General features: G+C 43.6%; 15 non-coding genes across 15 annotated transcripts; all 15 read right to left on the bottom strand.

The window, feature by feature from the left end:
- Nucleotides 1-978: 978 nt before the first annotated feature.
- Nucleotides 979-1,051, bottom strand: Trnar-ucu. The gene has a single exon. It is a non-coding gene; the product is annotated as a tRNA-Arg (tRNA).
- A 1,227-nt stretch (nt 1,052-2,278) lies between these two features.
- Trnar-ucu lies at nt 2,279-2,351 on the bottom strand. Its single transcript has one exon. It is a non-coding gene; the product is annotated as a tRNA-Arg (tRNA).
- A 1,226-nt stretch (nt 2,352-3,577) lies between these two features.
- Trnar-ucu lies at nt 3,578-3,650 on the bottom strand. Its single transcript has one exon. It is a non-coding gene; the product is annotated as a tRNA-Arg (tRNA).
- Nucleotides 3,651-4,876: 1,226 nt separating this feature from the next.
- Trnar-ucu lies at nt 4,877-4,949 on the bottom strand. The gene has a single exon. It is a non-coding gene; the product is annotated as a tRNA-Arg (tRNA).
- Nucleotides 4,950-6,176: 1,227 nt separating this feature from the next.
- Nucleotides 6,177-6,249, bottom strand: Trnar-ucu. Its single transcript has one exon. It is a non-coding gene; the product is annotated as a tRNA-Arg (tRNA).
- A 1,226-nt stretch (nt 6,250-7,475) lies between these two features.
- Nucleotides 7,476-7,548, bottom strand: Trnar-ucu. Its single transcript has one exon. It is a non-coding gene; the product is annotated as a tRNA-Arg (tRNA).
- Nucleotides 7,549-8,773: 1,225 nt separating this feature from the next.
- Trnar-ucu lies at nt 8,774-8,846 on the bottom strand. Its single transcript has one exon. It is a non-coding gene; the product is annotated as a tRNA-Arg (tRNA).
- A 1,227-nt stretch (nt 8,847-10,073) lies between these two features.
- On the bottom strand, nt 10,074-10,146 carry Trnar-ucu. The gene has a single exon. It is a non-coding gene; the product is annotated as a tRNA-Arg (tRNA).
- A 1,227-nt stretch (nt 10,147-11,373) lies between these two features.
- Nucleotides 11,374-11,446, bottom strand: Trnar-ucu. The gene has a single exon. It is a non-coding gene; the product is annotated as a tRNA-Arg (tRNA).
- A 1,227-nt stretch (nt 11,447-12,673) lies between these two features.
- Trnar-ucu lies at nt 12,674-12,746 on the bottom strand. Its single transcript has one exon. It is a non-coding gene; the product is annotated as a tRNA-Arg (tRNA).
- A 1,227-nt stretch (nt 12,747-13,973) lies between these two features.
- Nucleotides 13,974-14,046, bottom strand: Trnar-ucu. Its single transcript has one exon. It is a non-coding gene; the product is annotated as a tRNA-Arg (tRNA).
- Nucleotides 14,047-15,273: 1,227 nt separating this feature from the next.
- On the bottom strand, nt 15,274-15,346 carry Trnar-ucu. Its single transcript has one exon. It is a non-coding gene; the product is annotated as a tRNA-Arg (tRNA).
- Nucleotides 15,347-16,573: 1,227 nt separating this feature from the next.
- Nucleotides 16,574-16,646, bottom strand: Trnar-ucu. Its single transcript has one exon. It is a non-coding gene; the product is annotated as a tRNA-Arg (tRNA).
- Nucleotides 16,647-17,871: 1,225 nt separating this feature from the next.
- On the bottom strand, nt 17,872-17,944 carry Trnar-ucu. Its single transcript has one exon. It is a non-coding gene; the product is annotated as a tRNA-Arg (tRNA).
- Nucleotides 17,945-19,171: 1,227 nt separating this feature from the next.
- Trnar-ucu lies at nt 19,172-19,245 on the bottom strand. Its single transcript has one exon. It is a non-coding gene; the product is annotated as a tRNA-Arg (tRNA).
- Nucleotides 19,246-20,032: the final 787 nt, after the last annotated feature.

Below are 20,032 nucleotides of genomic sequence, written 5' to 3' on the forward strand. Positions count from 1 at the left end.
AGATTCGCTCACGTGCGCTGTTTACAGATAAATGGGAATTACGCTCTTTAGAACAGCATCCACTCACAAAGTGGTAAACGACACACTGGAAGCACTGTATGATTAGTCACATTTTTTGACTTTGGTTGACTGCTGTGTCACAGCCGGTCCCCATCATATGTATACACTCCAATGGACGTGTGCGCCCTGTTAGCACATTTGCCAGGAACGTTAGCTGCATCACCTCCCTGGCAATTTCGTGCCGTCCTCGAAGCGTCAGCCATTGCTTGGTGACAGTGTGTTTCGATGAGACGTGGACAGATGATGCATCTCTCTCGCCGTCAGTTATAGGCGGGAATCATACTTAATGTAGTTTTCTGCAAGCGTCAGCGGAGCGTCAGACGTCTCTGTCTGGTCTTCTCCCTTCATGTATCCAGCAAGTCCCCTCCTGACAGTCTCCAGCAAAAGCCCCCTGTGCTGAAGCGAATATTGCCGCCGTCTCTATAGATACAGAGTGCCATTGTTTAATGGGAACAGTTAAGGAACCATAGTACTATATCTTGTTGTGAAACAGTCTACTTTTCTCACTTGTGGCCGAGAAAACTGAAACCCTCTCAGCTTGGGCTGGAAGAATTAAAGATCATGACTGGGATTACATACATTGACTCGTGAAGTAATACAAAATTATTTCACTCTTCATTGTATTTGTTTCTGTACAAAATGTGCGTTCTATTGCTATATTTCTATCTGTAGGTAAAAATTGGGTATTGAAAGAAAATTTGCGTGAACAGGCACGTGAAGATATGGTTCCGTTTCTACAGCATTTACACATAACAGCGTCATGGATAACAGATCTACGAGAATTTTGCTTGTATGTGTAAGGTTAACATATTTAAGCATAGAACTGAGGTCACAACAATTTTCACCTTATGAAGACGCTTGTGGTTACCCATATGTCAATACCCATCTCGTGATTGGCACATATTTTTAAAAATTGCCCGTCCCTTGTGGGGATCGAACCCACGACCTTTGGATTAGAAGTCCAACGCGCTATCCTCTGCGCCAAAGGGACGCTGCGCAAGTGATGGGCTCAGATGTAAGAGATTCTCCAAGACATGACCCGTGCTACATGTCTCGCGTTACTTTTCTGATAGGCTTACTTTCATATTTCTCTGAAGCAATTACATCAAAGACTTATTATTTATGTAGCAGACACTATACATCACTCCGAATCGCTCTGTTTACCATGGCCCTACTGATTGAAACACCTGCGTATTGACAGAGTTGCTCTGTACAATAGTAGTAACACAGTGCTGCTATTAGATTCGCTCACGTGCGCTGTTTACAGATAAATGGGAATTACGCTCTTTAGAACAGCATCCACTCACAAAGTGGTAAACGACACACTGGAAGCACTGTATGATTAGTCACATTTTTTGACTTTGGTTCACTGCTGTGTCACAGCCGGTCCCCATCATATGTATACACTCCAATGGACGTGTGTGCCCTGTTAGCACATTTGCCAGGAACGTTGGCTGCATCACCTCCCTGGCAATTTCGTGCCGTCCTCGAAGCGTCAGCCATTGCTTGGTGACAGTGTGTTTCGATGAGACGTGGACAGATGATGCATCTCTCTCGCCGTCAGTTATAGGCGGGAATCATACTTAATGTAGTTTTCTGCAAGCGTTAGCGGAGCGTCAGACGTCTCTGTCTGGTCTTCTCCCTTCATGCATCCAGCAAGTCCCCTCCTGACAGTCTCCAGCAAAAGCCCCCTGTGCTGAAGCGAATATTGCCGCCGTATCTATAGATACAGAGTGGCATTGTTTAATGGAAACAGTTAAGGAACCATAGTACTATATCTTGTTGTGAAACAGTCTACTTTTCTCACTTGTGGCCGAGAAAACTGAAACCCTCTCAGCTTGGGCTGGTAGAATTAAAGATCATGACTGGGATTACATACATTGACTCGTGAAGTAATACAAAATTATTTCACTCTTCATTGTATTTGTTTCTGTACAAAATGTGCGTTCTATTGCTATATTTCAATCTGTAGGTAAAAATTAGGTATTGAAAGAAAATTTGCGTGAACAGGCACGTAAAGATATGGTTCCGTTTCTACAGCATTTACACATAACAGCGTCATGGATAACAGATCTACGAGAATTTTGCTTGTATGTGTAAGGTTAACATATTTAAGCATAGAACTGAGGTCACAACAATTTTCACCTTTTGAAGACGCTTGTGGTTACCCATATGTCAATACCCATCTCGGGATTGGCACATATTTTTAAAAATTGCCCGTCCCTTGTGGGGATCGAACCCACGACCTTAGGATTAGAAGTCCAACGCGCTATCCTCTGCGCCAAAGGGACGCTGCGCAAGTGATGGGCTTAGATGTCAGAGATTCTCCAAGACATGACCGTGCTACATGTCTCGCATTACTTTTCTGATAGGCTTACTTTCATATTTCTCTGAAGCAATTACATCAAAGACTTATTATTTATGTAGCAGACACTATACATCACTCCGAATCGCTCTGTTTACCATGGCCTTACTGACTGAAACACCTGCGTATTGACAGAGTTGCTCTGTACAATAGTAGTAACACAGTGCTGCTATTAGATTCGCTCACGTGCGCTGTTTACAGATAAATGGGAATTACGCTCTTTAGAACAGCATCCACTCACAAAGTGGTAAACGACACACTGGAAGCACTGTATGATTAGTCACATTTTTTGACTTTGGTTGACTGCTGTGTCACAGCCGGTCCCCATCATATGTATACACTCCAATGGACGTGTGTGCCCTGTTAGCACATTTGCCAGGAACGTTAGCTGCATCACCTCCCTGGCAATTTCGTGCCGTCCTCGAAGCGTCAGCCATTGCTTGGTGACAGTGTGTTTCGATGAGACGTGGACAGATGATGCATCTCTCTCGCCGTCAGTTATAGGCGGGAATCATACTTAATGTAGTTTTCTGCAAGCGTTAGCGGAGCGTCAGACGTCTCTGTCTGGTCTTCTCCCTTCATGCATCCAGCAAGTCCCCTCCTGACAGTCTCCAGCAAAAGCCCCCTGTGCTGAAGCGAATATTGCCGCCGTATCTATAGATACAGAGTGGCATTGTTTAATGGAAACAGTTAAGGAACCATAGTACTATATCTTGTTGTGAAACAGTCTACTTTTCTCACTTGTGGCCGAGAAAACTGAAACCCTCTCAGCTTGGGCTGGTAGAATTAAAGATCATGACTGGGATTACATACATTGACTCATGAAGTAATACAAAATTATTTCACTCTTCATTGTATTTGTTTCTGTACAAAATGTGCGTTCTATTGCTATATTTCAATCTGTAGGTAAAAATTAGGTATTGAAAGAAAATTTGCGTGAACAGGCACGTAAAGATATGGTTCCGTTTCTACAGCATTTACACATAACAGCGTCATGGATAACAGATCTACGAGAATTTTGCTTGTATGTGTAAGGTTAACATATTTAAGCATAGAACTGAGGTCACAACAATTTTCACCTTTTGAAGACGCTTGTGGTTACCCATATGTCAATACCCATCTCGGGATTGGCACATATTTTTAAAAATTGCCCGTCCCTTGTGGGGATCGAACCCACGACCTTAGGATTAGAAGTCCAACGCGCTATCCTCTGCGCCAAAGGGACGCTGCGCAAGTGATGGGCTTAGATGTCAGAGATTCTCCAAGACATGACCGTGCTACATGTCTCGCATTACTTTTCTGATAGGCTTACTTTCATATTTCTCTGAAGCAATTACATCAAAGACTTATTATTTATGTAGCAGACACTATACATCACTCCGAATCGCTCTGTTTACCATGGCCTTACTGATTGAAACACCTGCGTATTGACAGAGTTGCTCTGTACAATAGTAGTAACACAGTGCTGCTATTAGATTCGCTCACGTGCGCTGTTTACAGATAAATGGGAATTACGCTCTTTAGAACAGCATCCACTCACAAAGTGGTAAACGACACACTGGAAGCACTGTATGATTAGTCACATTTTTTGACTTTGGTTGACTGCTGTGTCACAGCCGGTCCCCATCATATGTATACACTCCAATGGACGTGTGTGCCCTGTTAGCACATTTGCCAGGAACGTTAGCTGCGTCACCTCCCTGGCAATTTCGTGCCGTCCTCGAAGCGTCAGCCATTGCTTGGTGACAGTGTGTTTCGATGAGACGTGGACAGATGATGCATCTCTCTCGCCGTCAGTTATAGGCGGGAATCATACTTAATGTAGTTTTCTGCAAGCATCAGCGGAGCGTCAGACGCCTCTGTCTGGTCTTCTCCCTTCATGTATCCAGCAAGTCCCCTCCTGACAGTCTCCAGCAAAAGCCCCCTGTGCTGAAGCGAATATTGCCGCCGTCTCTGTACATACAGAGTGCCATTGTTTAATGGGAACAGTTAAGGAACCATAGTACTATATCTTGTTGTGAAACAGTCTACTTTTCTCACTTGTGGCCGAGAAAACTGAAACCCTCTCAGCTTGGGCTGGAAGAATTAAAGATCATGACTGGGATTACATACATTGACTCGTGAAGTAATACAAAATTATTTCACTCTTCATTGTACTTGTTTCTGTACAAAATGTGCGTTCTATTGCTATATTTCTATCTGTAGGTAAAAATTGGGTATTGAAAGAAAACTTGCGTGAACAGGCACGTGAAGATATGGTTCCGTTTCTACAGCATTTACACATAACAGCGTCATGGATAACAGATCTACGAGAATTTTGCTTGTATGTGTAAGGTTTACATATTTAAGCATAGAACTGAGGTCACAACAATTTTCACCTTTTGAAGACGCTTGTGGTTACCCATATGTCAATACCCATCTCGTGATTGGCACATATTTTTAAAAATTGCCCGTCCCTTGTGGGGATCGAACCCACGACCTTTCGATTAGAAGTCCAACGCGCTATCCTCTGCGCCATAGTGACGCTGCGCAAGTGATGGGCTCAGATGTAAGAGATTCTCCAAGACATGACCCGTGCTACATGTCTCGCGTTACTTTTCTGATAGGCTTACTTTCATATTTCTCTCAAGCAATTACATCAAAGACTTATTATTTATGTAGCAGACACTATACATCACTCCGAATCGCTCTGTTTACCATGGCCCTACTGATTGAAACACCTGCATATTGACAGAGTTGCTCTGTACAATAGTAGTAACACAGTGCTGCTATTAGATTCGCTCACATGCGCCGTTTACAGATAAATGGGAATTACGCTCTTTAGAACAGCATCCACTCACAAAGTGGTAAACGACACACTGGAAGCACTGTATGATTAGTCACATTTTTTGACCTTGGTTGACTGCTGTGTCACAGCCGGTCCCCATCATATGTATACACTCCAATGGACGTGTGCGCCCTGTTAGCACATTTGCCAGGAACGTTAGCTGCATCACCTCCCTGGCAATTTCGTGCCGTCCTCGAAGCGTCAGCCATTGCTTGGTGACAGTGTGTTTCGATGAGACGTGGACAGATGATGCATCTCTCTCGCCGTCAGTTATAGGCGGGAATCATACTTAATGTAGTTTTCTGCAAGCATCAGCGGAGCGTCAGACGTCTCTGTCTGGTCTTCTCCCTTCATGTATCCAGCAAGTCCCCTCCTCACAGTCTCCAGCAAAAGCCCCCTGTGCTGAAGCGAATATTGCCGCCGTCTCTATAGATACAGAGTGCCATTGTTTAATGGGAACAGTTAAGGAACCATAGTACTATATCTTGTTGTGAAACAGTCTACTTTTCTCACTTGTGGCCGAGAAAACTGAAACCCTCTCAGCTTGGGCTGGAAGAATTAAAGATCATGACTGGGATTACATACATTGACTCGTGAAGTAATACAAAATTATTTCACTCTTCATTGTATTTGTTTCTGTACAAAATGTGCGTTCTATTGCTATATTTCTATCTGTAGGTAAAAATTGGGTATTGAAAGAAAATTTGCGTGAACATGCACGTGAAGATATGGTTCCGTTTCTACAGTATTTACACATAACAGCGTCATGGATAACAGATCTACGAGAATTTTGCTTGTATGTGTAAGGTTAACATATTTAAGCATAGAACTGAGGTCACAACAATTTTCACCTTTTGAAGACGCTTGTGGTTACCCATATGTCAATACCCATCTCGTGATTGGCACATATTTTTAAAAATTGCCCGTCCCTTGTGGGGATCGAACCCACGACCTTTGGATTAGAAGTCCAACGCGCTATCCTCTGCGCCAAAGGGACACTGCGCAAGTGATGGACTCAGATGTAAGAGATTCTCCAAGACATGACCCGTGCTACATGTCTCGCGTTACTTTTCTGATAGGCTTACTTTCATATTTCTCTGAAGCAATTACATCAAAGACTTATTATTTATGTAGCAGACACTATACATCACTCCGAATCGCTCTGTTTACCATGGCCCTACTGATTGAAACACCTGCGTATTGACAGAGTTGCTCTGTACAATAGTAGTAACACAGTGCTGCTATACATTCGCTCACGTGCGCTGTTTACAGATAAATGGGAATTACGCTCTTTAGAACAGCATCCACTCACAAAGTGGTAAACGACACACTGGAAGCACTGTATGATTAGTCACATTTTTTGACTTTGGTTCACTGCTGTGTCACAGCCGGTCCCCATCATATGTATACACTCCAATGGACGTGTGTGCCCTGTTAGCACATTTGCCAGGAACGTTAGCTGCATCACCTCCCTGGCAAATTCGTGCCGTCCTCGAAGCGTCAGCCATTGCTTGGTGACAGTGTGTTTCGATGAGACGTGGACAGATGATGCATCTCTCTCGCCGTCAGTTATAGGCGGGAATCATACTTAATGTAGTTTTGTGCAAGCGTCAGCGGAGCGTCAGACGTCTCTGTCTGGTCTTCTCCCTTCATGTATCCAGCAAGTCCCCTCCTGACAGTCTCCAGCAAAAGCCCCCTGTGCTGAAGCGAATATTGCCGCCGTCTCTATAGATACAGAGTGCCATTGTTTAATGGGAACAGTTAAGGAACCATAGTACTATATCTTGTTGTGAAACAGTCTACTTTTCTCACTTGTGGCCGAGAAAACTGAAACCCTCTCAGCTTGGGCTGGAAGAATTAAAGATCATGACTGGGATTACATACATTGACTCGTGAAGTAATACAAAATTATTTCACTCTTCATTGTATTTGTTTCTGTACAAAATGTGCGTTCTATTGCTATATTTCTATCTGTAGGTAAAAATTGGGTATTGAAAGAAAATTTGCGTGAACAGGCACGTGAAGATATGGTTCCGTTTCTACAGAATTTACACATAACAGCGTCATGGATAACAGATCTACGAGAATTTTGCTTGTATGTGTAAGGTTAACATATTTAAGCATAGAACTGAGGTCACAACAATTTTCACCTTTTGAAGAAGCTTGTGGTTACCCATATGTCAATACCCATCTCGTGATTGGCACATATTTTTAAAAATTGCCCGTCCCTTGTGGGGATCGAACCCACGACCTTTGCATTAGAAGTCCAACGCGCTATCCTCTGCGCCAAAGGGACGCTGCGCAAGTGATGGGCTCAGATGTAAGAGATTCTCCAAGACATGACCCGTGCTACATGTCTCGCGTTACTTTTCTGATAGGCTTACTTTCATATTTCTCTGAAGCAATTACATCAAAGACTTATTATTTATGTAGCAGACACTATACATCACTCCGAATCGCTCTGTTTACCATGGCCCTACTGATTGAAACACCTGCGTATTGACAGAGTTGCTCTGTACAATAGTAGTAACACAGTGCTGCTATTAGATTCGCTCACGTGCGCTGTTTACAGATAAATGGGAATTACGCTCTTTAGAACAGCATCCACTCACAAAGTGGTAAACGACACACTGGAAGCACTGTATGATTAGTCACATTTTTTGACTTTGGTTGACTGCTGTGTCACAGCCGGTCCCCATCATATGTATACACTCCAATGGACGTGTGCGCCCTGTTAGCACATTTGCCAGGAACGTTAGCTGCATCACCTCCCTGGCAATTTCGTGCCGTCCTCGAAGCGTCAGCCATTGCTTGGTGACAGTGTGTTTCGATGAGACGTGGACAGATGATGCATCTCTCTCGCCGTCAGTTATAGGCGGGAATCATACTCAATGTAGTTTTGTGCAAGCGTCAGCGGAGCGTCAGACGTCTCTGTCTGGTCTTCTCCCTTCATGTATCCAGCAAGTCCCCTCCTGACAGTCTCCAGCAAAAGCCCCCTGTGCTGAAGCGAATATTGCCGCCGTCTCTATAGATACAGAGTGCCATTGTTTAATGGGTACAGTTAAGGAACCATAGTACTATATCTTGTTGTGAAACAGTCTACTTTTCTCACTTGTGGCCGAGAAAACTGAAACCCTCTCAGCTTGGGCTGGAAGAATTAAAGATCATGACTGGGATTACATACATTGACTCGTGAAGTAATACAAAATTATTTCACTCTTCATTGTATTTGTTTCTGTACAAAATGTGCGTTCTATTGCTATATTTCTATCTGTAGGTAAATAGGGTATTGAAAGAAAATTTGCGTGAACAGGCACGTGAAGATATGGTTCCATTTCTACAGCATTTACACATAACAGCGTCATGGATAACAGATCTACGAGAATTTTGCTTGTATGTGTAAGGTTAACATATTTAAGCATAGAACTGAGGTCACAACAATTTTCACCTTTTGAAGAAGCTTGTGGTTACCCATATGTCAATACCCATCTCGTGATTGGCACATATTTTTAAAAATTGCCCGTTCCTTGTGGGGATCGAACCCACGACCTTTGGATTAGAAGTCCAACGCGCTATGCTCTGCGCCAAAGGGACGCTGCGCAAGTGATGGGCTCAGATGTAAGAGATTCTCCAAGACATGACTTGTGCTACATGTCTCGCGTTACTTTTCTGATAGGCTTACTTTCATATTTCTCTGAAGCAATTACATCAAAGACTTATTATTTATGTAGCAGACACTATACATCACTCCGAATCGCTCTGTTTACCATGGCCCTACTGATTGAAACACCTGCGTATTGACAGAGTTGCTCTGTACAATAGTAGTAACACAGTGCTGCTATTAGATTCGCTCACGTGCGCTGTTTACAGATAAATGGGAATTACGCTCTTTAGAACAGCATCCACTCACAAAGTGGTAAACGACACACTGGAAGCACTGTATGATTAGTCACATTTTTTGACTTTGGTTGACTGCTGTGTCACAGCCGGTCCCCATCATATGTATACACTCCAATGGACGTGTGCGCCCTGTTAGCACATTTGCCAGGAACGTTAGCTGCATCACCTCCCTGGCAATTTCGTGCCGTCCTCGAAGCGTCAGCCATTGCTTGGTGACAGTGTGTTTCGATGAGACGTGGACAGATGATGCATCTCTCTCGCCGTCAGTTATAGGCGGGAATCATACTCAATGTAGTTTTGTGCAAGCGTCAGCGGAGCGTCAGACGTCTCTGTCTGGTCTTCTCCCTTCATGTATCCAGCAAGTCCCCTCCTGACAGTCTCCAGCAAAAGCCCCCTGTGCTGAAGCGAATATTGCCGCCGTCTCTATAGATACAGAGTGCCATTGTTTAATGGGAACAGTTAAGGAACCATAGTACTATATCTTGTTGTGAAACAGTCTACTTTTCTCACTTGTGGCCGAGAAAACTGAAACCCTCTCAGCTTGGGCTGGAAGAATTAAAGATCATGACTGGGATTACATACATTGACTCGTGAAGTAATACAAAATTATTTCACTCTTCATTGTATTTGTTTCTGTACAAAATGTGCGTTCTATTGCTATATTTCTATCTGTAGGTAGAAATTGGGTATTGAAAGAAAATTTGCGTGAACAGGCACGTGACGATATGGTTCCATTTCTACAGCATTTACACATAACAGCGTCATGGATAACAGATCTACGAGAATTTTGCTTGTATGTGTAAGGTTAACATATTTAAGCATAGAACTGAGGTCACAACAATTTTCACCTTTTGAAGAAGCTTGTGGTTACCCATATGTCAATACCCATCTCGTGATTGGCACATATTTTTAAAAATTGCCCGTCCCTTGTGGGGACCGAACCCACGACCTTTGGATTAGAAGTCCAACGCGCTATCCTCTGCGCCAAAGGGACGCTGCGCAAGTGATGGGCTCAGATGTAAGAGAGTCTCCAAGACATGACCCGTGCTACATGTCTCGCGTTACTTTTCTGATAGGCTTACTTTCATATTTCTCTGAAGCAATTACATCAAAGACTTATTATTTATGTAGCAGACACTATACATCACTCCGAATCGCTCTGTTTACCATGGCCCTACTGATTGAAACACCTGCGTATTGACAGAGTTGCTCTGTACAATAGTAGTAACACAGTGCTGCTATTAGATTCGCTCACGTGCGCTGTTTACAGATAAATGGGAATTACGCTCTTTAGAACAGCATCCACTCACAAAGTGGTAAACGACACACTGGAAGCACTGTATGATTAGTCACATTTTTTGACCTTGGTTGCCTGCTGTGTCACAGCCGGTCCCCATCATATGTATACACTCCAATGGACGTGTGTGCCCTGTTAGCACATTTGCCAGGAACGTTAGCTGCATCACCTCCCTGGCAATTTCGTGCCGTCCTCGAAGCGTCAGCCATTGCTTGGTGACAGTGTGTTTCGATGAGACGTGGACAGATGATGCATCTCTCTCGCCGTCAGTTATAGGCGGGAATCATACTTAATGTAGCTTTCTGCAAGCGTCAGCGGAGCGTCAGACGTCTCTGTCTGGTCTTCTCCCTTCATGTATCCAGCAAGTCCCCTCCTGACAGTCTCCAGCAAAAGCCCCCTGTGCTGAAGCGAATATTGCCGCCGTCTCTATAGATACAGAGTGCCATTGTTTAATGGGAACAGTTAAGGAACCATAGTACTATATCTTGTTGTGAAACAGTCTACTTTTCTCACTTGTGGCCGAGAAAACTGAAACCCTCTCAGCTTGGGCTGGAAGAATTGAAGATCATGACTGGGATTACATACATTGACTCGTGAAGTAATACAAAATTATTTCACTCTTCATTGTATTTGTTTCTGTACTAAATGTGCGTTCTATTGCTCTATTTCTATATGTAGGTAAAACTTGGGTATTGAAAGAAAATTTGCGTGAACAGGCACGTGAAGATATGGTTCCGTTTCTACAGCATTTACACATAACAGCGTCATGGATAACAGATCTACGAGAATTTTGCTTGTATGTGTAAGGTTAACATATTTAAGCAGAGAACTGAGGTCACAACAATTTTCACCTTTTGAAGACGCTTGTGGTTACCCATATGTCAATACCCATCTCGTGATTGGCACATATTTTTAAATATTGCCCGTCCCTTGTGGGGATCGAACCCACGACCTTTGGATTAGAAGTCCAACGCGCTATCCTCTGCGCCAAAGGGACGCTGTGCAGGTGATGGGCTCAGATGTAAGAGATTCTCCAAGACATGACCCGTGCTACATGTCTCGCGTTACTTTTCTGATAGGCTTACTTTCATATTTCTCTGAAGCAATTACATCAAAGACTTATTATTTATGTAGCAGACACTATACATCACTCCGAATCGCTTTGTTTACCATGGCCTTACTGATTGAAACACCTGCGTATTGACAGAGTTGCTCTGTACAATAGTAGTAACACAGTGCTGCTATTAGATTCGCTCACGTGCGCTGTTTACAGATAAATAGGAATTACGCTCTTTAGAACAGCATCCACTCACAAAGTGGTAAACGACACACTGGAAGCACTGTATGATTAGTCACATTTTTTGACTTTGGTTGACTGCTGTGTCACAGCCGGTCCCCATCATATGTATACACTCCAATGGACGTGTGTGCCCTGTTAGCACATTTGCCAGGAACGTTAGCTGCATCACCTCCCTGGCAATTTCGTGCCGTCCTCGAAGCGTCAGCCATTGCTTGGTGACAGTGTGTTTCGATGAGACGTGGACAGATGATGCATCTCTCTCGCCGTCAGTTATAGGCGGGAATCATACTTAATGTAGTTTTCTGCAAGCGTCAGCGGAGCGTCAGACGTCTCTGTCTGGTCTTCTCCCTTCATGTATCCAGCAAGTCCCCTCCTGACAGTCTCCAGCAAAAGCCCCCTGTGCTGAAGCGAATATTGCCGCCGTCTCTATAGATACAGAGTGCCATTGTTTAATGGGAACAGTTAAGGAACCATAGTACTATATCTTGTTGTGAAACAGTCTACTTTTCTCACTTGTGGCCGAGAAAACTTAAACCCTCTCAGCTTGGGCTGGAAGAATTAAAGATAATGACTGGGATTACATAGATTGACTCGTGAAGTAATACAAAATTATTTCACTCTTCATTGTATTTGTTTCTGTACAAAATGTGCGTCCTATTGCTCTATTTCTATATGTAGGTAAAACTTGGGTATTGAAAGAAAATTTGCGTGAACAGGCACGTGAAGATATGGTTCCGTTTCTACAGCATTTACACATAACAGCGTCATGGATAACAGATCTACGAGAATTTTGCTTGTATGTGTAAGGTTAACATATTTAAGCATGGAACTGAGGTCACAACAATTTTCACCTTTTGAAGACGCTTGTGGTTACCCATACGTCAATACCCATCTCGTGATTGGCACATATTTTTAAAAATTGCCTGTCCCTTGTGGGGATCGAACCCACGACCTTTGGATTAGAAGTCCAACGCGCTATCCTCTGCGCCAAAGGGACGCTGCGCAAGTGATGGGCTCGGATGTAAGAGATTCTCCAAGACATGAACCGTGCTACATGTCTCGCGTTACTTTTCTGATAGGCTTACTTTCATATTTCTCTGAAGCAATTACATCAAAGACTTATTATTTATGTAGCAGACACTATACATCACTCCGAATCGCTCTGTTTACCATGGCCCTACTGATTGAAACACCTGCGTATTGACAGAGTTGCTCTGTACAATAGTAGTAACACAGTGCTGCTATTAGATTCGCTCACGTGCGCTGTTTACAGATAAATGGGAATTACGCTCTTTAGAACAGCATCCACTCACAAAGTGGTAAACGACACACTGGAAGCACTGTATGATTCGTCACATTTTTTGACTTTGGTTGACTGCTGTGTCACAGCCGGTCCCCATCATATGTATACACTCCAATGGACGTGTGTGCCCTGTTAGCACATTTGCCAAGAACGTTAGCTGCATCACCTCCCTGGCAATTTCGTGCCGTCCTCGAAGCGTCAGCCATTGCTTGGTGACAGTGTGTTTCGATGAGACGTGGACAGATGATGCAACTCTCTCGCCGTCAGTTATAGGCGGGAATCATACTTAATGTAGCTTTCTGCAAGCGTCAGCGGAGCGTCAGACGTCTCTGTCTGGTCTTCTCCCTTCATGTATCCAGCAAGTCCCCTCCTGACAGCCTCCAGCAAAAGCCCCCTGCGCTGAAGCGAATATTGCCGCCGTCTCTATAGATACAGAGTGCCATTGTTTAATGGGAACAGTTAAGGAACCATAGTACTATATCTTGTTGTGAAACAGTCTACTTTTCTCACTTGTGGCCGAGAAAACTGAAACCCTCTCAGCTTGGGCTGGAAGAATTAAAGATCATGACTGGGATTACATACATTGACTCGTGAAGTAATACAAAATTTTTTCACTCTTCATTGTATTTGTTTCTGTACAAAATGTGCGTTCTATTGCTATATTTCTATCTGTAGGTAAAAATTGGGTATTGAAAGAAAATTAGCGTGAACAGGCACGTGAAGATATGGTTCCGTTTCTACAGCATTTACACATAACAGCGTCGTGGATAACAGATCTACGAGAATTTTGCTTGTATGTTTAAGGTTAACATATTTAAGCATAGAACTGAGGTCACAACAATTTTCACCTTTTGAAGACGCTTGTGGTTACCCATACGTCAATACCCATCTCGTGATTGGCACATATTTTTAAAAATTGCCCGTCCCTTGTGGGGATCGAACCCACGATCTTTGGATTAGAAGTCCAACGCGTTATCCTCTGCGCCAAAGGGACGCTGCGCAAGTGATGGGCTCGGATGTAAGAGATTCTGCAAGACATGACCCGTGCTACATGTCTCGCGTTACTTTTCTGATAGGCTTACTTTCATATTTCTCTGAAGCAATTACATCAAAGACTTATTATTTATCTAGCAGACACTATACATCACTCCGAATCGCTCTGTTTACCATGGCCCTACTGATTGAAACACCTGCGTATTGACAGAGTTGCTCTGTACAATAGTAGTAACACAGTGCTGCTATTAGATTCGCTCACGTGCGCTGTTTACAGATAAATGGGAATTACGCTCTTTAGAACAGCATCCACTCACAAAGTGGTAAACGACACACTGGAAGCACTGTATGATTAGTCACATGTTTTGACTTTGGTTGACTGCTGTGTCACAGCCGGTCCCCATCATATGTATACACTCCAATGGACGTGTGTGCCCTGTTAGCACATTTGCCAAGAACGTTAGCTGCATCACCTCCCTGGCAATTTCGTGCCGTCCTCGAAGCGTCAGCCATTGCTTGGTGACAGTGTGTTTCGATGAGACGTGGACAGATGATGCATCTCTCTCGCCGTCAGTTATAGGCGGGAAGCATACTTAATGTAGTTTTGTGCAAGCGTCAGCGGAGCGTCAGACGTCTCTGTCTGGTCTTCTCCCTTCATGTATCCAGCAAGTCCCCTCCTGACAGTCCCCAGCAAAAGCCCCCTGTGCTGAAGCGAATATTGCCGCCGTCTCTATAGATACAGAGTGCCATTGTTTAATGGGAACAGTTAAGGAACCATAGTACTATATCTTGTTGTGAAACAGTCTACTTTTCTCACTTGTGGCCGAGAAAACTGAAACCCTCTCAGCTTGGGCTGGAAGAATTAAAGATCATGACTGGGATTACATACATTGACTCGTGAAGTAATACAAAATTATTTCACTCTTCATTGTATTTGTTTCTGTACAAAATGTGCGTTCTATTGCTATATTTCTATCTGTAGGTAAAAATTGGATATTGAAAGAAAATTTGCATGAACAGGCACGTGAAGATATGGTTCCGTTTCTACAGCATTTACACATAACAGCGTCGTGGATAACAGATCTACGAGAATTTTGCTTGTATGTGTAAGGTTAACATATTTAAGCATAGAACTGCGGTCACAACAATTTTCACCTTTTGAAGACGCTTGTGGTTACCCATACGTCAATACCCATCTCGTGATTGGCACATATTTTTAAAAATTGCCCGTCCCTTGTGGGGATCGAACCCACGACCTTTGGATTAGAAGTCCAACGCGCTATCCTCTGCGCCAAAGGCACGCTGCACAAGTGATGGGCTCGGATGTAAGAGATTCTCCAAGACATGACCCGTGCTACATGTCTCGCGTTACTTTTCTGATAGGCTTACTTTCATATTTCTCTGAAGCAATTACATCAAAGACTTATTATTTATGTAGCAGACACTATACATCACTCCGAATCGCTCTGTTTACCATGGCCCTACTGATTGAAACACCTGCGTATTGACAGAGTTGCTCTGTACAATAGTAGTAACACAGTGCTGCTATTAGATTCGCTCACGTGCGCTGTTTACAGATAAATGGGAATTACGCTCTTTAGAACAGCATCCACTCACAAAGTGGTAAACGACACACTGGAAGCACTGTATGATTAGTCACATTTTTTGACTTTGGTTCACTGCTGTGTCACAGCCGGTCCCCATCATATGTATACACTCCAATGGACGTGTGTGCCCTGTTAGCACATTTGCCAGGAACGTTAGCTGCATCACCTCCCTGGCAATTTCGTGCCGTCCTCGAAGCGTCAGCCATTGCTTGGTGACAGTGTGTTTCGATGAGACGTGGACAGATGATGCATCTCTCTCGCCGTCAGTTATAGGCGGGAATCATACTTAATGTAGTTTTGTGCAAGCGTCAGCGGAGCGTCAGACGTCTCTGTCTGGTCTTCTCCCTTCATGTATCCAGCAAGTCCCCTCCTGACAGTCTCCAGCAAAAGCCCCCTGTGCTGAAGCGAATATTGCCGCCGTCTCTATAGATACAGAGTGCCATTGTTTAATGGGAACAGTTAAGGAACCATAGTACTATATCTTGTTGTGAAACAGTCTACTTTTCTCACTTGTGGCCGAGAAAACTGAAACCCTCTCAGCTTGGGCTGGAAGAATTAAAGATCATGACTGGGATTACATACATTGACTAGTGAAGTAACACAAAATTATTTCACTCTTCATTGTATTTGTTTCTGTACAAAATGTGCGTTCTATTGCTATATTTCTATCTGTAGGTAAAAATTGGGTATTGAAAGAAAATTTGCGTGAACAGGCACGTGAAGATATGGTTCCGTTTCTACAGCATTTACACATAACAGCGTCATGGATAACAGATCTACGAGAATTTTGCTTGTATGTGTAAGGTTAACATATTTAAGCATAGAACTGAGGTCACAACAATTTTCACCTTTTGAAGACGCTTGTGGTTACCCATATGTCAATACCCATCTCGGGATTGGCACATATTTTTAAAAATTGCCCGTCCCTTGTGGCGACCGAACCCACGACCTTTGGATTAGAAGTCCAACGCGCTATCCTCTGCGGCAAAGGGACGCTGCGCAAGTGATGGGCACAGATGTAAGAGATTCTCCAAGACATGACCCGTGCTACATGTCTCGCGTTACTTTTCTGATAGGCTTACTTTCATATTTCTCTGAAGCAATTACATCAAAGACTTATTATTTATGTAGCAGACACTATACATCACTCCGAATCGCTCTGTTTACCATGGCCCTACTGATTGAAACACCTGCGTATTGACAGAGTTGCTCTGTACAATAGTAGTAACTCAGTGCTGCTATTAGATTCGCTCACGTGCGCTGTTTACAGATAAATGGGAATTACGCTCTTTAGAACAGCATCCACTCACAAAGTGGTAAACGACACACTGGAAGCACTGTATGATTAGTCACATTTTTTGACTTTGGTTGACTGCTGTGTCACAGCCGGTCCCCATCATATGTATACACTCCAATGGACGTGTGTGCCCTGTTAGCACATTTGCCAGGAACGTTCGCTGCATCACCTCCCTGGCAATTTCGTGCCGTCCTCGAAGCGTCAGCCATTGCTTGGTGACAGTGTGTTTCGATGAGACGTGGACAGATGATGCATCTCTCTCGCCGTCAGTTATAGGCGGGAATCATACTTAATGTAGTTTTCTGCAAGCGCCAGCGGAGCGTCAGACGTCTCTGTCTGGTCTCTCCCTTCATGTATCCACCAAGTCCCCTCCTGACAGTCTCCAGCAAAAGCCCCCTGTGCTGAAGCGAATATTGCCGCCGTCTCTATAGATACAGAGTGCCATTGTTTAATGGGAACAGTTAAGGAACCATAGTACTATATCTTGTTGTGAAACAGTCTACTTTTCTCACTTGTGGCCGAGAAAACTGAAACCCTCTCAGCTTGGGCTGGAAGAATTAAAAATCATGACTGGGATTACATACATTGACTCGTGAAGTAATACAAAATTATTTCACTCTTCATTGTATTTGTTTCTGTACAAAATGTGCGTTCTATTGCTATATTCCTATCTGTAGGTAAAAATTGGGTATTGAAAGAAAATTTGCGTGAACAGGCACGTGAAGATATGGTTCCGTTTCTACAGCATTTACACATAACAGCGTCATGGATAACAGATCTACGAGAATTTTGCTTGTATGTGTAAGGTTAACATATTTAAGCATTGAACTGAGGTCACAACAATTTTCACCTTTGGAGACGCTTGTGGTTACCCATATGTCAATACCCATCTCGTGATTGGCACATATTTTTAAAAATCGCCCGTCCCTTGTGGGGATCGAACCCACGACCTTTGGATTAGAAGTCCAACGCGCTATCCTCTGCGCCAAAGGGACGCTGCGCAAGTGATGGGCTCAGATGTAAGAGATTCTCCAAGACATGACCCGTTCTACATGTCTCGCGTTACTTTTCTGATAGGCTTACTTTCATATTTCTCTGAAGCAATTACATCAAAGACTTATTATTTATGTAGCAGACACTATACATCACTCCGAATCGCTCTGTTTACCATGGCCCTACTGATTGAAACACCTGCGTATTGACAGAGTTGCTCTGTACAATAGTAGTAACACAGTGCTGCTATTAGATTCGCTCACGTGCGCTGTTTACAGATAAATGGGAATTACGCTCTTTAGAACAGCGTCCACTCACAAAGTGGTAAACGACACACTGGAAGCACTGTATGATTAGTCACATTTTTTGACTTTGGTTCACTGCTGTGTCACAGGCGGTCCCCATCATATGTATACACTCCAATGGACGTGTGTGCCCTGTTAGCACATTTGCCAGGAACGTTAGCTGCATCACCTCCCTGGCAATTTCGTGCCGTCCTCGAAGCGTCAGCCATTGCTTGGTGACAGTGTGTTTCGATGAGACGTGGACAGATGATGCATCTCTCTCGCCGTCAGTTATAGGCGGGAATCATACTTAATGTAGTTTTGTGCAAGCGTCAGCGGAGCGTCAGACGTCTCTGTCTGGTCTTCTCCCTTCATGTATCCAGCAAGTCCCCTCCTGACAGTCTCCAGCAAAAGCCCCCTGTGCTGAAGCGAATGTTGCCGCCGTCTCTATAGATACAGAGTGCCATTGTTTAATGGGAACAGTTAAGGAACCATAGTACTATATCTTGTTGTGAAACAGTCTACTTTTCTCACTTGTGGCCGAGAAAACTGAAACCCTCTCAGCTTGGGCTGGAAGAATTAAAAATCATGACTGGGATTACATACATTGACTCGTGAAGTAATACAAAATTATTTCACTCTTCATTGTATTTGTTTCTGTACAAAATGTGCGTTCTATTGCTATATTTCTATCTGTAGGTAAAAATTGGGTATTGAAAGAAAATTTGCGTGAACAGGCACGTGAAGATATGGTTCCGTTTCTACAGCATTTACACATAACAGCGTCATGGATAACACATCTACGAGAATTTTGCTTGTATGTGTAAGGTTAACATATTTAAGCATAGAACTGAGGTCACAACAATTTTCACCTTTTGAAGACGCTTGTGGTTACCCATATGTCAATACCCATCTCGTGATTGGCACATATTTTTAAAAATTGCCCGTCCCTTGTGGGGATCGAACCCACGACCTTTGGATTAGAAGTTCAAACGCTATATCCTCTGCGCCAAAGGGACGCTGCGCAAGTGATGGGCTCAGATGTAAGAGATTCTCCAAGACATGACCCGTGCTACATGTCTCGCGTTACTTTTCTGATAGGCTTACTTTCATATTTCTCTGAAGCAATTACATCAAAGACTTATTATTTATGTAGCAGACACTATACATCACTCCGAATCGCTCTGTTTACCATGGCCCTACTGATTGAAACACCTGCGTATTGACAGAGTTGCTCTGTACAATAGTAGTAACACAGTGCTGCTATTAGATTCGCTCACGTGCACTGTTTACAGATAAATGGGAATTACGCTCTTTAGAACAGCATCCACTCACAAAGTGGTAAACGACACACTGGAAGCACTGTATGATTAGTCACATTTTTTGACTTTGGATGACTGCTGTGGCACAGCCGGTCCCCATCATATGTATACACTCAAATGGACGTGTGTGCCCTGTTAGCACATTTGCCAGGAACGTTAGCTGCATCACCTCCCTGGCAATTTCGTGCCGTCCTCGAAGCGTCAGCCATTGCTTGGTGACAGTGTGTTTCGATGAGACGTGGACAGATGATGCATCTCTCTCGCCGTCAGTTATAGGCGGGAAGCATACTTAATGTAGTTTTGAGCAAGCGTCAGCGGAGCGTCAGACGTCTCTGTCTGGTCTTCTCCCTTCATGTATCCAGCAAGTCCCCTCCTGACAGTCTCCAGCAAAAGCCCCCTGTGCTGAAGCGAATATTGCCGCCGTCTCTATAGATACAGAGTGCCATTGTTTAATGGGAACAGTTAAGGAACCATAGTACTATAT

Source organism: Schistocerca piceifrons, chromosome 1 (assembly GCF_021461385.2).
Source record: "Schistocerca piceifrons isolate TAMUIC-IGC-003096 chromosome 1, iqSchPice1.1, whole genome shotgun sequence".
NCBI classification, from domain to species: domain Eukaryota; kingdom Metazoa; phylum Arthropoda; class Insecta; order Orthoptera; family Acrididae; genus Schistocerca; species Schistocerca piceifrons.